This window comes from Benincasa hispida, chromosome 9 (genome assembly GCF_027475165.1).
Source record: "Benincasa hispida cultivar pf3 chromosome 9, pf3_genome.v1.1, whole genome shotgun sequence".
Taxonomy (NCBI): domain Eukaryota; kingdom Viridiplantae; phylum Streptophyta; class Magnoliopsida; order Cucurbitales; family Cucurbitaceae; genus Benincasa; species Benincasa hispida.
Window position 1 is genome coordinate 82,153,182 of NC_143486.1, and position 15,387 is coordinate 82,168,568.

At 40.3% G+C, this 15,387-nt stretch overlaps 1 long non-coding RNA gene and 1 other non-coding gene across 2 annotated transcripts; both read right to left on the minus strand.

Moving 5' to 3' along the window:
• Nucleotides 1-2,590: 2,590 nt before the first annotated feature.
• On the minus strand, nt 2,591-2,694 carry LOC120087403 (small nucleolar RNA R71). The gene has a single exon (XR_005484542.1). It is a non-coding gene; the product is annotated as a small nucleolar RNA R71 (small nucleolar RNA).
• A 10,934-nt stretch (nt 2,695-13,628) lies between these two features.
• LOC150034113 (uncharacterized) lies at nt 13,629-14,807 on the minus strand. The gene is made up of 3 exons (XR_016531799.1): nt 14,517-14,807; nt 13,993-14,207; nt 13,629-13,753 (listed from the first exon to the last, which is right to left on the minus strand). It is a non-coding gene; the product is annotated as an uncharacterized LOC150034113 (long non-coding RNA).
• Between the last annotated feature and the right edge of the window lie 580 nt (nt 14,808-15,387).

The window sequence follows — 15,387 nt, forward strand, 5'->3', positions numbered from 1 at the left end:
ACCTGGAACAACGCATGGGTAAAGTAAAAATTCTTAATTATTTTTTTTTCTTTTTATCTGGCATTTATCTTAAAAAGTGCATCTAACGCATTGCTGGTTTAGAAAAAAATGAGAATGCTTTAAGAAATGAAAGGAGTTGTGATAAAAGGCCTGTTGCACCTGAAACTAAACATTAGTCCTTTTAGAAAAGAGTCAATCTGAGTTATTAAGCTTATGACTGAATATGATGAGAGGCGAACTCTGCACATTTAAGACAAAGGAGATAACAAAGAATTATTTTGGAATGCTTGAGGACAAGCATTGTTCAAATTTAGGGGTGGTGATAACTCGTAGAAATACAAGTTATTTTTGCTCTTAAGTTAGAACAACTAAGGTTTTTAATGATAGATTATCCTCATTTTAGAAGAAATGTATGGATTTATTCAAACATTAGTAAACTCATGCAAAAGAAGTTTTATTACTAAATATCGCGGCACTAACGCATTGTATTGAAGGATTTCAACGCAAGGATTAACTGTAACGCAATAGACAAGTGCCACAGGAAAAGCTCTAAAGCAAGGGCCATGTGTCAAGGGAGTTCAACACAGAGAAGATTCATTGATCCAGGCTGATTGTGTCACATCACCACTTGCAAGTATGGGCACCTGCAGCAGGTGGCGTCTAAAAAGCTTCCACGCAGCAGGAAGTGTCTGAAAAGCTTCTGAGCGACAGGCGACTAATCAGGGCATGGACTTTAATGCTGCCCATTCACTAAGTGGATGTGACCAATGCCTATAAACAGATGAAGACCCTCTAGAGTCAAAAAGTTCAGAAATTATCAAGATCGTTACTCTCTGTATATTGTAGTCATAGTTTTAGTTCTTAGAAGCTGTGCTCTGGTGCCAGACGATCAGAAAGGTTGAGAACCACCACATCGTCGGTCAGGGAGCAGAGGAAGCCATTCTTGAGAAAGACACTTCATCCAATTCCTATACAAGTGATTGTACACAACGAGATTGAGCCAAAGAAATATAAGAGATTGTATTCTTTGGCTTGACTCAGTTTCCTTCATCTCATTTATCGCTTTCACTTCATTTGATTAAATATTGCTTTTGTAAAGACTCTTTGTTTCTTTATAAAATTCATATATTTGATCCATCATACTTGCCATTGTTTATTTCTCGTTTATGTTGAACGCATTAATACTTTATGCCAAACTTCACTCCAACGCTCAAGCCAACTTGACAAATCGGTAAAAAACATCTTTAACTTAGATTGTTTGAAAGAATAACTAAGTTGCATCAAGTAGGACACCTAGTACAGCTAGAGATAGACTTATTGGTGTCTATTGCATTTTGTGTTAGATGCATGCATCCTAGATATAGGTTTTGTATGTTATTCGCATTAAGAAATGTTGAATGAAGTCTAACGCATGAACAAAAGATAAGCAAATCACTCCATCTCATCCACACCACATCCTGGTTTGTGTACATTCATCTAAGACCGACGCGTCCACTTACATTAAACTCCATTCTCACATGATCCATCACTAACTACTCAACGTTTTTGCATCTCTTGCACGGCACAGCAATTTAGTGTAAATAACACATTTCTCACATTTATTTAGGAAAACTCCAACAGTAGATACAACGCAAGGTCTGCGTTTGGTTAACCGAATCCCTGAGTACGACCCTGGATTTACCAGGAACCTAAATTAGATTTATACTTGGGTCTGTTTTAGGAAACTTGAACGTCATTAGGAGTTGTGTGCATTCTGTTGCATAGATCTGACGCCCCAATGCGTTACAATTACTTAAACGCATCAAAGCATAAACACATCACTTATACTTAGAACTTATTCTTCCAATTTATTTTATACAAAATACTCCTAGAGCGAATCACGATAGCAACGAACAAGTTTTTGGCGCCGTTTTCAGGGATTCAAAAACAAAACTAACCAAAAATTTCGTTTGTACCTGTTATAGGAACACTTCGGTTGAAGGAGTATTACAAGTTAAGCCTAAGCTTGTGAACATTGAGCAGGGAGAGCACTCCTGAACTCAAATATGACCCCGAGATTGAAAGGACCTTCCAGCGTAGGAACCGATCCAACCATCATTGAAGGTTGAGGCAGCAATTTCTCAGACAACAGAACAGGCAACGAGCAATGGCGAAAGAACAGGCAAATCAACAACTAGCTCATGCTGCACAAAATCCAATCATGATGGCGAATAGCAACAAGAGTCCCATGAGGGAGTACGTATCCCCTGTACTGTATGATTTCTCTCTAGGAATCATATACCCAACGCCAGATGGAATCAGGTTTGAGATGAAATCTACTATGCTTCAAATGCTCCAGTCTGCTGGACAATTTTGGGGTGGTTGTGGTGAAGATCCTCACGTCCACATGAAGCATTTCCTAGAAACGTGTAATTCATTTATGATTCCTGAAATCACCCCAGAGGCGATCAGGTTGTCCTTGTTTCCCTATTCTTTGCGTGATGACGCAAAACAATGGGTGAGATCACTAGAGCCTGGTGAAATCACCACCTGGGAGAAGTTGGTGGAAAAATTTATGCAAAAATACTTCCCACCTACCACCAACGTAAGGAGGCGTCGAGAGATTATGAACTTTGAACAAGAAGATGTTGAGACCTTAAGTGCCACATGGGAGCATTTTAAGGGCTTCGTCACGAATTGCCTGAACCATGGACTACCTCTAACTATCCAAATGGAGATGTTTTATGGAGGACTGAATAGAGTATCGCAGATGGCATCAGACGCAGTAGCAGCTGGTGGACTTATGGACAAATCTTACACTAAGGCTAAAGAGATACTAGACCACATTGCTAAACACAATATGGAATGGGTGGATGATACGTATGATGGAAGAGCTAACAGGAAGAAGAGTTCTCAGAACATTAATTCTATCGATTCCAATGCAATAGCCACACTTTCTACTCAAGTGGCTACGATGACCAACCTTCTAGAAAACATAACGCTGGAAAACGCATCAAATCAGCAGAAAGTGAATCAGGTAGAGGCGTTTGGCTAGCCCATGGTTAGCTATGTGGGCTGTGGAGATCCTCACTCCTATGTTGAATGTCCACAAAACCCTCAGTCAGTATGTTTCATAAAAAACAACCCATTCTCTAATACATATAATCCTGGATGGAAAAACCATCCAAATTTTTCTTAAACGGGAGAAAATCATCAGGAGCACCACCCAGGGGTGAACCATCAGCAAAGGAATGGACCGCCGCCTGCATTTCAACAAACACATTAGCAACATCAACAGCCTTTTAATAGAGGACGACAAGCGTCGAGCTCAGGATCTCCGCTTGAGAACCTATTGAAGGAGTACATAGCCCAGAATGACGCGTTGCTGAAAAGCCAGGCGTCATCTATCTGAAACCTGGAAATCCAGGTAGGGTAGATAGCAAGCGAGTTGAAAAACAGGCAGCCTGGAGTTCTACCTAGCAATAGTGAAACACCTGGGAACAATAATGGAAAAGAGCAATGTCACGCGGTGACGTTGCGAAGTGGAAGAGCTCTTGAAGAAAGAAGAATGAATCAAAGAAATAGTAGTCCTTTGAAAGAACGCATCAAACATTCAATGGATCAGGAAGAAAGAACGCCCGAGACTACAAGCCATTCAGACCCAGTATGTCTAACGCGGGAAAGCCTGAGGTGACTTTGAATGCACCATTTTCTAGGCGTCTGATGAAGAAGAATGATGAACAACAATTCAAGTGCTTTCTGAGCTCCTAAAGCAGATGCATATCAACATTCCACTGATAGAGCCTTTAGAGCAGATGCCAACATATGTCAAATTTTTTAAGGACATTTTAACGAAGAAGAGAAGAGTCGGTGAGAAGAAAGTAATGGCGCTAATGCAGGAGTGTAACGCGTTAGTAAGAAACAGTCTACCAAAGAAGCAAAAGGACCCTGGGAGTTTCACAATTCCTTGTTCGATCGAAGGATTGGATGTAGGTCATGCATTGTGCGATCTAGGAGCCAACATTAATCTCATGCCACTTTTAATTTTTAAGAAATTGGGGATTGGCGAAGCACAACCTACTTCTGTTACTTTTCAGCTCGCTGACAGAACAATTAAGTACCCAGAAAGGAAGATAAAAGACATTCTGGTGAAGGTTGACAATCTCATATTCCCAACAGACTTTATTATCTTGGACTATGAAGCAGATAAGGAGGTACCAATTATCCTTGGACACCCCTTCTTAGCTACTGGGAAAGTTTTAATTGATGTGCATAAAGGCGAATTAACTATGCGCATGAACAATGAAGAGGTAAACTTTAATGTGCTCAACGCATTAAAGTTCCTAGATAGTGAATATTGTCAACTAAACAGTATTGAGTTTCCTGAAGAAGAGACTCATGTATGTGAGGTCTTCGCATTGGAGGAGAACCTGAAAGAATCAGAGCTGCCAAGTCTGAGTGAGCAGCGGACAAAACCAATGCGTCCATCACTTGAAGAACCACCAGAACTCGAGTTGAAACAGTTACCTGGACACTTGAAATATGCATTCCTTGGAACCAACAACACTTTACCTGTGATCATTTCCACAAATCTTACAGAGCCTAATGAGCAATCTCTCTTGTAGGATGCTGAAAAAGCACAAGCGTGCAATAGGCTGGACGCTTGCGGATATCCGTGGCATTATTCCATCTTATTGCATGCATAAGATTAGGTTGGAAGAAGGGAAGTCGGGGTCAATCGAGCCTCAAAGAAGGCTGAACCCTATAATGAAAAACGTGGTCAAAAAAGAAGTTTTAAAATGGTTGGACGCGGGAGTTATCTATTCTATATCTAACAGTAGCTGGGTAAGTCTAGTACAATATGTTCCCAAGAAAGGGGGAACGACCATGATAGTCAACAACAATAATGAACTCATACCCTCGAGGACTGTCACGGGCTGGCGCATCTATATGGATTACAGGAAACTCAACGCAGCAACTAAGAAAGACCATTTCCCCCTTCCTTTCATCGACCAAATGCTTGACAGACTTGCGGGCAAACAATTTTATTGCTTTCTCGATGGATACTCTGGTTACAACCAGATTTTGATAGATCCAGAAGATCAAGAGAAGACTATGTTTACTTGTCCCTTTGGAACTTTTGCATTCAGATGCATGCCTTTTGGCTGTGTAACACACCTGGGACATTTCAAAGATGTATGATGGCTATCTTCTCTGACTTCCTAGAAAAGACTGTTGAAGTCTTCATGGACGATTTTTCAGTCTTTGGAGACTCATTCCAGTCATGCCTAGATAATTTGGAGGCCGTCCTCGCTCGATGCGAGGAAACAAAATTGGTGCTAAATTGGGAGAAATGTCACTTCATGGTGACTGAAGGAATTGACTTAGGTCACAAAGTATCTAAGGCTGGCTTGGAAGTAGATGAAGCCAAAATAGATGACATAACAAAACTTCCACCACCATCAAATGTTAAAACTTTACGAAGTTTTCTAGGGCATGTCGGCTTCTATAGACGATTCGTTAGAGGATTCTCTCAGATTGCACGACGTCTGAGCACATTACTAGAGGCGAACTGGCCCTATGACTTTAATGAAGACTGCACTGACGTGTTTAAAACCTTGAAGTATGCATTGACGACAGCTCCAGTACTGATAGCACCGGACTGGACACAACACTTTATTCTCATGTGCGACGCGAGTGATGTGGCAGTAGGAACAATGTTAGGGCAGAAGCAGGGTAATTTGATACATCCCATCTCCTACGCGTCCAAAACACTAAATGACTCTCAGAACATTATGCCACTACTGAAAAGGAAATGTTGGCTGTAGTGTTGGGCATTGAAAAGTTTCGATCTTACTTAGTTGGTGCATCAGACACTATATACACCGACCATTCAGCCATAAAATTCCTGATGAGCAAAAAAGACGCGAAGCCAATTTTGATAAGATGGGTGCTACTACTACAGGAGTTTGATATTGATATCCAGGACAGAAAGGGAACAGAAAATCAAGTGGCTGACCACCTATCTAAGCTAGAGAATCAAGAAATGCAAGCCCAAGAAGGTGAAATCAAGGACGCATTTCCTGATGAAAGCCTGTTTAGCGTTGAAGGTAGGGAACCTTGGTATGTGGACATAGTCAATTATTTAACCACCAAACAATTCCCTGGAAACTTCAACTCTCAGCAAAAGAAGCGGTTAATTCATGACAGGAAGTTTTATTTTTGGGATGAGCCATTTCTATATAAACAAGGCCCCGACTCCATAATGCGTCGATGCGTTCCGGAGGAGGAGACACAACGCATCTTAGCTGAGTGTCATGACTCTCCTTACGGAGGGCATTTCGGTGGGCAAAGAACCGCAGCAAAGGTCCTTCAAAGTAGATACTTTTAGCCCACCCTCTTTAAAGACGCGAGGGAGTTTGTTCGAAAATGTGACCCCTGCCAATGCACCGGGAATATTTCTTCAAGGGACGCAATGCCCTTGAACAATATTCTCGAAGTTGAACTGTTCGATGTTTGAGGCATAGATTTTATGGGACCTTTTTCCCTGTCCTATGGCCAACAATACATCCTGCTTGTAGTAGATTATGTATCTAAGTGGGTAGAAGCAATAGCCTATGCTAGGAATGATGCATCCACTGTATCTAAATTTCTTACCAGGAACATCTTTACATGCTATGGAACACCAAGAGCCCTAATAAGCAACGAAGGTACGCACTTCATTAACCGCATCATTTCCAAATTACTTGCAAAATATAATGTCAGGCACAAGATCGCTATTGCCTATCACCCACAAATAAACGGTCAAGCGGAAGTATCAAATCGAGAAATCAAGTCTATCCTGGAGAAAGTTGTCAATGCAATGCGGAAGGATTGGGCACAGAGGCTGGATGAAGTGCTCTGGGCCTACAGGACTACTTACAAAACTCCTATAGGTCTTCATACTCTATTGTGTTTGGAAAATCTTGTCACTTACCTTTAGAGTTGGAGCATAAGGCGTTTTGGGCAGTTAAGAAGCTAAACATGAACTTGGACGCCACGGACGCTCAACGAAAACTTCAGCTCAACAAGCTCGAGGAGTGGCGATTGAACGCGTACGAGAACAACAAGCTGTACAAAGAAAAGACAAAGCGTTGGCATGACCAACGCATCAGTAAGAAAGAACTTGTTGTTGGCCAAAAAGTTCTATTGTTCAATTCACGTCTGCATTTGTTTCCAGAGAAACTAAAATCTAGGTGGTCAAGACCCTTTATCATTAAGACAATCTTTCCATATGGAGCTATGGAAATAACACGAGAAGATGGCACCAACGCATTCAAAGTAAACGGCCAAAGAGTGAAGCCTTACTTTGAAGATGGACTGGAACGCCAAAAGTCATCTCTCGTACTATGCGAAGCCAATTGAGGCCCGCGTCAAAGTATCCCTACGTTTGCATCGCCATATATTCCAGCGACGCTTCCTCTATCCTTATCTTTTTGCATTCTGTATTTTATGATGCGTTTGAGTTTGTTGATTTATTTGTTTGGTTGTTTTAAGATTGTTCTTTGTTTTTACTTTTATAAAAGTTGGAAACTTGTTTGTTTTTCTTTAAAAGTTCTGTATAATCGAGTCGGGAATAACGGACGCATTGGACGCAAGTCTAACGCATGGCCCAGTTGAAGGGACGCGTCTCGAGAACACAAAAACACTCGAGTATTTAGAAATTCGAGACGTCTCTTCCGCTTTACATTTATTACAGACGTCAGGCTCTACTAATTCCCTTTCAGCCTATAAAAGGACCCAACGATTCGAAGCCTTCTTCTTCTTCATTTTCACTCTCGAGTTCTCTGAAACAAAAAAAGGGAAAAAAAAACCTCTTCATCTTCCTCGCTTCCGATTCGCTCGAGCTTCTCTAGCCACAATGTAGTCCACCTCAGATAGCCAGACCAGACCGTGAGCTTCGGGAACGACTCATCGGTAAGCTTCTATTCCTCGTCCTCTGTTTTGATTTCACCTCCCTCGGGCCTTAGAAAAACCACCAAAACCCTTGCCCAAACCAAACCCACGCACGGTGGAGCCACCTCTTCGTCCCAGCGGCCGTCTAGGCCGAAACCATCCACAACACCGACAAAACTCCTACCAAAACCTCCAAGGCCATCATCACCCCTCTGGCCAAAACCCCTCAACCTAAACCTAAGACCCCTCAACCAAAATCCAAAACTACCTCTAATCCAAGGGCCAAAACACCTGCAAAACCAAGGACGCGTCCGTCATCTACGGCCACCTCCAAACCCTACACCAAGCCTGCCCCACCACCAGCCATTCCGAACATCACTATGGTGGGTGCAACACATGAATCACTCTCAGCCTACCTCCATAACGCATCATCACCAGTCATGCGTCCACCACTTCCACTTTCGATCCAGCCCTTAGCTACAATTTATCCATTGGAATCCGACGCGTCGAGCCAACCACCTCATTTGCCCATCATTATGTCCTCTTTTAGGACGCCTCATACCCCAATGGGCACCCCTCCATTTACTCCGCCCATACCCCCCTCTGACAATCCTGCGTCAAAGCGCCATCTTGAAAAGTTGGTAGAATTGGCTCGATTGGACGAGCAAGAGGTTTTTGGTGCGATCTTGGCGTCTTTTAATCAAAGCCAAGAGGAAGAGTAGGTGATGCGTTCAGACCCACCTAACGCATCACTTGAATTAGACGAAGCGGAGCGATATGCTATGATGCTTAAAGAGGAACTAGAAGAAGAATTAAGAAAATAAGGGGAAGAAGAAGATAGAGAAGAAGGGAGAATTGGCCCTGACGCGTCGCAATCATGCCCATCCGACGCGAATGAAGGGCCCTTAAAATAAAAAAGAGTAACAAAGAAAAGAAGGTTAATATTAGAGGAAGAAGAAGATGAGCAATCTGCATCCGGCCTTGAGGATGCAACGCATGGAAATAGCTCAAGGCACGACGCACTAGAGTAGGAATTGGAAGACTATCAGCCTGGAAGGCAAGGGCGAAGGAAGACGGATCTCCAAAAGGAATTGAAGAATGAACTAAGAGAGCAGGCAAGGGAAGCCGAAGAGTACACGATAGGAAAATGCAAGGTAACCAACACGTTACCTAAGAAGACCTCGGGAAGAAAGCGTCAATTTGGTGACATACTCATAGAAAAGGGCTTCTTTCCTGAGCGCCACCCACTGCCAATATACATCACAGAAATAATAAATGCATTGGGGTGGAATCAGTTCTGCATTTGGCACACCTATATTTGGCCCAACCTCATCTGTATGTTCTACAATAGTGAGTTTGATATGTAGAAGAACACAACTTTTGTTGATGGGGTGTTAGTGCGCTTCTCAGCTGACAAAATAAACGAAGTGTTCAACATTGACAGTAATCCAGATGCGGAAGGAAATCGCATCTTGGAGCAGCCAACGCCAAGCCAATTAGAAGATGCGTTAAGGACGGTAGCCAAACCTGGAAGCAAATGGCAAACATCGAGAAACGGGGCACAAATGTTAGCTTCCAGGAATTTAACTCCAGACGCGAATTTGTGGTATTACTTAATCAAATGGAGCATCATGCCGACAACGCATGATGAGACATTATCAAAGGAACACGTCCTGGCTACCTATTGCATCATACAGTGCATCCCTTTGGACATTGGAAGAATTATAAGGGATCAGATCAAGACCATCAAGACTAAGCCACGAGGGCAACTCTACTTTCCATGGCTGATCTGTGCACTATGCGAACACGAGGGCATCCCTCTAACGGATGATCATGAAGATATCGATAGCTTGATAGACATAAAGTTAGTGAGGCGTCTACTTCGTGGTTCGCTGCATCAACCTGCCTTACCTACCAAGGAAGTGGCAACCAAGCCTCGATCATCCAAACGTGACCCCAAAAGAATACGCGTCCAGATTGTTGAACACAGCAATGAAGCTTTAGAGCACGAAGAACATGAAGATGAGCTTGAACTTTCAGCTGAAGAAGCGCAACCAACCCTCAATCTTACTTTCCATGACTCACCATTGGCCCTGCCAGAAGGGAGTCCTGATCAAACGCACCAAGAACCAACTCATATAGATCAGAACATCCCTTATTCTCTTCCTTCGCCCCCACCAAATCCAATTCCCAACTTTGTGCCTCCTCCAATAAATTTTGAACCAATTGGGCTAGGGTCAAGCAACGTAGCAAATTTTGAAGACCCAGTTGGAATAAATGAAAAACCAACACCACCTCAACGCAGCGCAGACTTAGAAGAGTTGAAAACTTTTATCAGTGATCAGCTCAGACCACTGGCCGCGTCTATCAAAGGTCTTCAACAACAGAATCGAGTTCTAAGGGATTATCTAAGGCAGAAAACAAGAAGGATGCAAGACCAATTTATTTACACAATGCAATACATCAATCAGGTCTTGGTTGGAATGTTTGCTCTGCCTCCACTGCCTGCCCATCTTAGAAACCCCCTACGTTTTATGGATGAAGACCCTGAGGTAGAACGCAGAGATGACGCGCTAGCACTTAGAGTTTTGGGCTGTTCGGTTATTTTTGTATTTTTATTTAATTGTTCTTTTGTATCTGCTTGACTTGTTTGTTTACTTCATGTGAATTTATGAAAATGAATGAGAAATTCCTATCATTTTGTTCCTTGCGTTTGACCTTGGCATACTTGATTTTTGTTCTTTAGATATTTTCTAAGTCTTGTGCTTTGCCTGACCTCAATGATATCAAGTATATGAAATCTATAAGTATAGAGTAGGCGTTAGGAAAATCAACAAGGCCTAAACTTCTCTAAAAAGGTTATGTTTACCTTCTAACGCATGCAAGCTTTAAGTCTTAAACTCCTTTCAAACTCTCAAAGCCTTTTTGAAATTTTGTTTCTCTTTTAGCAATGAGGATTTAGCTCGTCTCCAAATTTGGGATGAGTATAGCTCATCTCCAAATTTGAGGATGAGGGAAATCTGAGTTAAGACGCATCAAACGGGTACATCACAAAGAAAAGGGAAGAAAATAAGAAAAATGTTAAACGCAACTCCTCTATCATTACTTCAAAAGAAAAACCTTAAAATGGCATGAGTTTAGTTGGAACAGGCACTTAGTCGTAGTTGGATGCTCGCATGATACCCGTGGGGGCAAGCCAAAATGAAGTTAAGTCTCCTAGAGCAACGCGTCCTATATAACTCCTCTATTTAGTATAAAGAAACTATATCTTGAAACGCATGAATATTATATATGAGTTTAGTTGTGAAGGGTTCTCACCCGTAGTTGGATGCTCGCATGATACCCGTAGGGGCAAGCCAAAACGAAAGAGGGATACCTGGAACAACGCATGGGTAAATTAAAAATTCATAATTGTTTTTTTTCTTTTTATTCAGCATTTATCTTAAAAAATGCATCTAACGCATTGCTGCTTTTGAAAAAAACGAGAATGTTTTGAGAAACGAAAGGAGTTGGTGATAAAAGGCCTGCTGCACCTGAAACTAAACATTAGTCCTTTTAGAAAAGAGTCAAACTGAGTTATATTTTCCAAACTCTTATCTCAAGCTTATGACTAAATATGATGAGAGGCGAACTCTGCACACTTAAGACAAAGGAGATAACAAAGAAGTATTTTGGAATGCTTGAGGACAAGCATTGTTCAAATTTGGGGGTGGTGATAACTTGTAGAAATACAAGTTATTTTTACTCTTAAGTTGGAACAACTAAGGTTTTTAATGATAAATTCTCCTCATTTTTAGAAGAAACGCATAGATTTATTCAAACATTAGCAAACTCATGCAAAAGAAGTTTTATTACTAAATATTGCGGCACTAACGCATTGTACTGTAGGATTTCAACGCAAGGATTATCGCTAATGCATTAGACAAGTGCCGCAGGAAAAGCTCTAATGCATGGGCCATGCGTCGAAAGGAGTTCAACGCAGAGAAGATTCATTGCTTCAGGCTGATTGTGTCACATCACACTTGCAAGTATGGGCACCTGTAGCAGGCGGCGTCTGAAAAACTTCCGAGAGTCAAGCGGCTAACCAGGGCATGGACTTTAATGTTGCCCATTCACCAAGTGGACGTGACCAACGCCTATAAATAGAAGAAGTCCCTCCAGAGTCAAGAAGTTCGGACAAATTATCAAGATCCTTACTCTCTGTATATTGTAGTCATAGTTTTAGTTCTTAGAAGCTGTGTTGTGGTGCCAGATGATCAGAAGGGTTTCGAACCACCACCACCACCACCGGTCAAGGAGCGGAGGAAGCCACTCTTGAGAAAGACACTTCATCTAATTCCTATACAAGTGATTGTACACAACAAGATTGAGCCAAAGAAATACAAGAGATTGTATTCTTTGGCTTGACTCAGTTTCGTTCATCTCATTTATCACTTTCATTTCATTTGATTAAATATTGATTTTGTAAAGACTCTATTTCTTTATAAAATTCATATATTTGATCCATCATAATTGCCATTGTTTATTTCTTGTTTATGTTGAACGCATTAATATTTTATGCCAAACTTCATTCCAACGCTCAAACCAACTTGACAAATTGGTAAAAATCATCTTTAACTTAGTTTGTTCGAAAGAATAATTAAGCTGCATCAAGTAGGACACCTAGTACAGTTAGAGATAGACTTACGGGTGTCTATTGCATTCTGTGTTAGACGCATGCATCCTAGAGATAGGTTTTGTATGTTATTCGCATTGAGAAATGTTGAATGAAATCTAACGCATGAACAAAAGATAAGCAAATTACTCCATCTCATCCATATCACATCCTGGTTTGTGTACATTCATCTAAGACCGACGCGTCCACTTACATTAAACTCCATTCTCACATGATCCATCACTAACTACTCAACGCTTTTGCATCTCTTGCACAGGCACAGCAATTTAGTGTAAATAACACATTTTTCACATTTATTTAGGAAAACTCCAACAGTAGATACAACGCAAGGTCTGCGTTTGGTTAACTGAATCCCTGAGTACGACCCTGGATTTACCAGGAACCTAAATTAGATTTATACTTGGGTCTGGTTTAGGAAAACTTGAACGTCATTAGGAGTTGTGTGCGTTCTGTTGCATATATCTGACGCCCCAACGTGTTAGATTCACTTAAACGCATTAAAGCATAAATGTATCACTTACACTTAGAACTTATTCTTCCAATTCAGTTTATACAATACACTCCTAGAGCGAATCATGATAGCAACGAACACTTTCCTTCGCCAAAGAACACGTCGCATCCTTCACTATCTAACTGCCCTATAGAAATCAAGTTTTTTTTTATCATATATCAAAGTGACGTACCTTGCAAAATTTTCATACTGAACCATTTGCCAATCTTATATTCACGTCATTGATCCCAATGACATCAAAGGCTCTCCATCAGCAAGATACACCTTTCCATGATTTCCTGCAACATAATTTTCCAGAATGTCACGTTGACTAGTAGTATGAGATGATGCACCTGAATCCAAAACCCATGTATCATGAATGCTCTCAACTGTCAAAGTCAGAGCATCTTGAATTCATTTGTAGCAATATTTGCACTAGTTTCATTCTCCTCAGTCTACTTTAGATCTTTGCAATTCTTTTTCAAGTTTCTAGTCTTACCACAATGCCAACACTCAAACATGTTATTTCTGGACTTACCTCTATTGTTTCTTGATTTGCCTTTGTTGCCACAACTTTTGTTGTTACTTCTTCCTCTATCTACATTCAATGTTGAACTAGAAATAGATGCAACACCTGAGTCCTTTCTACAAATCTCTTCTACGAGCGTAGAAACCTGTGAAAACTTTAATTTCTCTTTACTATATGAATTAGAAAGTGCGACTTTCATGATTTCCCAACTATAAGACAATGATCTCAAGAACAATATTGCATTTACTTCATTAGAAAATTCTAATTCAATAGCAACTAATTTGTTTATCAACAAATCAAATTCATTTAAATGGACAGTGACAGATGTACCTTCAGCCATTTTCAAATTAAAAATTTTGATTAAAATTTGGTTGCGAGATACACCTTGTTGTTTACTAAAGGCTTTTCATACATGTTTGACAAAGTTGTCACCAGTCCTGTTGTGGTCGTCTTCTTTGCTACACTGCTTTGCACATTTTTTGTCAAAGTCAGGCGAACGGTACCCAACACCTTTTTGTCCAACTTCTTCCATTCAGCTTCTCCCATGTCATCAGGTTTTCCTTCCAATGGCAAATCCAATTCCTTGGAATGCAAGTAATCTAATATTTGACATTTCCAGAAAGAAAAATATGATCCATTAACAATAACCAATTTTATCTCTTTCCGACATTGTTCTACAATTCAATCAGCTATGATACCACTTGATAGGGGATAATAATACATCAATCTAAATTAATCGACTAAATTGAGATAATATATATTGTCCAACAATCCTAGATCAAATTCGCGTTTCAAATTACGCGAAGAATAAACAATTTTTAACTTGCTAGATTAAAAATAGATAAACCAACTTAAGCTTTCAATCAACAAAAACGATAATAAATCAAGTTTAAGAAGAGAGATGATACCCGATTTATACTAGTTCACCGAATGTAGGCTATGCTCAATTCTCTATTACCAATGTAAGCTCCACTAAAATAGTCACGGAGAATGATACAAGAGCTTACATTGCTAAAAAATGATTTCTCTCAAATTTTCTCTCGTGAAAATTGCCCACAAATTCTCAAATGAAAGAAAAAAATGCTCACAGTGAATAAACAAAGAATAATCACCCTGACAATAATTTTTCTTCTTCGACCTTCAATACACAGACCCACCAATTTCTTTCTTCTGAAGCAAATTGATGCTCTCGGCTCTATTATTGTATTTTTTCCTTCAAATTTTTGCTATATAAATAAATATGTCCACCGCCCATTTTTCCTTCCTAATGATAATCCACCTCCATTTTAACCAATGAAGAGCTTTCTTATATGGTGTAAGCAAAAATTGAATGGGCCTAAACTTTGGGTTGGGCTCCAATTTTCTAACAATCTCGCACAGAACATTGTCTTTCCTGCAACGATAGCGACTCCTCTCTCTGTTCATGGAGAAGTCCAAGTGAAGTCGTGCACAACTTCAGTTTATCAACACGAACAGATTTGGTAAACATATCTACTAATTCTTACTTCCTAGAATCTTTTCAAACACCAGTACTTCGTCTTCCAAAATTGATAGAATAAAATGGTACTTCACCTATACGTGTTTCGTCCTCGAATGAAACATGTATTGTTGACTAAATGAATAGCTCTTCAATTGTCATAGTATGCAAAATTCCCTTTTTCAACGTAATAATTTTTTTTTCCTTTTGAGTTGGCAAATAACATTTCTTAAGCGAATAAATAGGAATACATTACCTTATTTGGGATTTTACACCAATTATTTAGTAAGGGAATTTAAAAT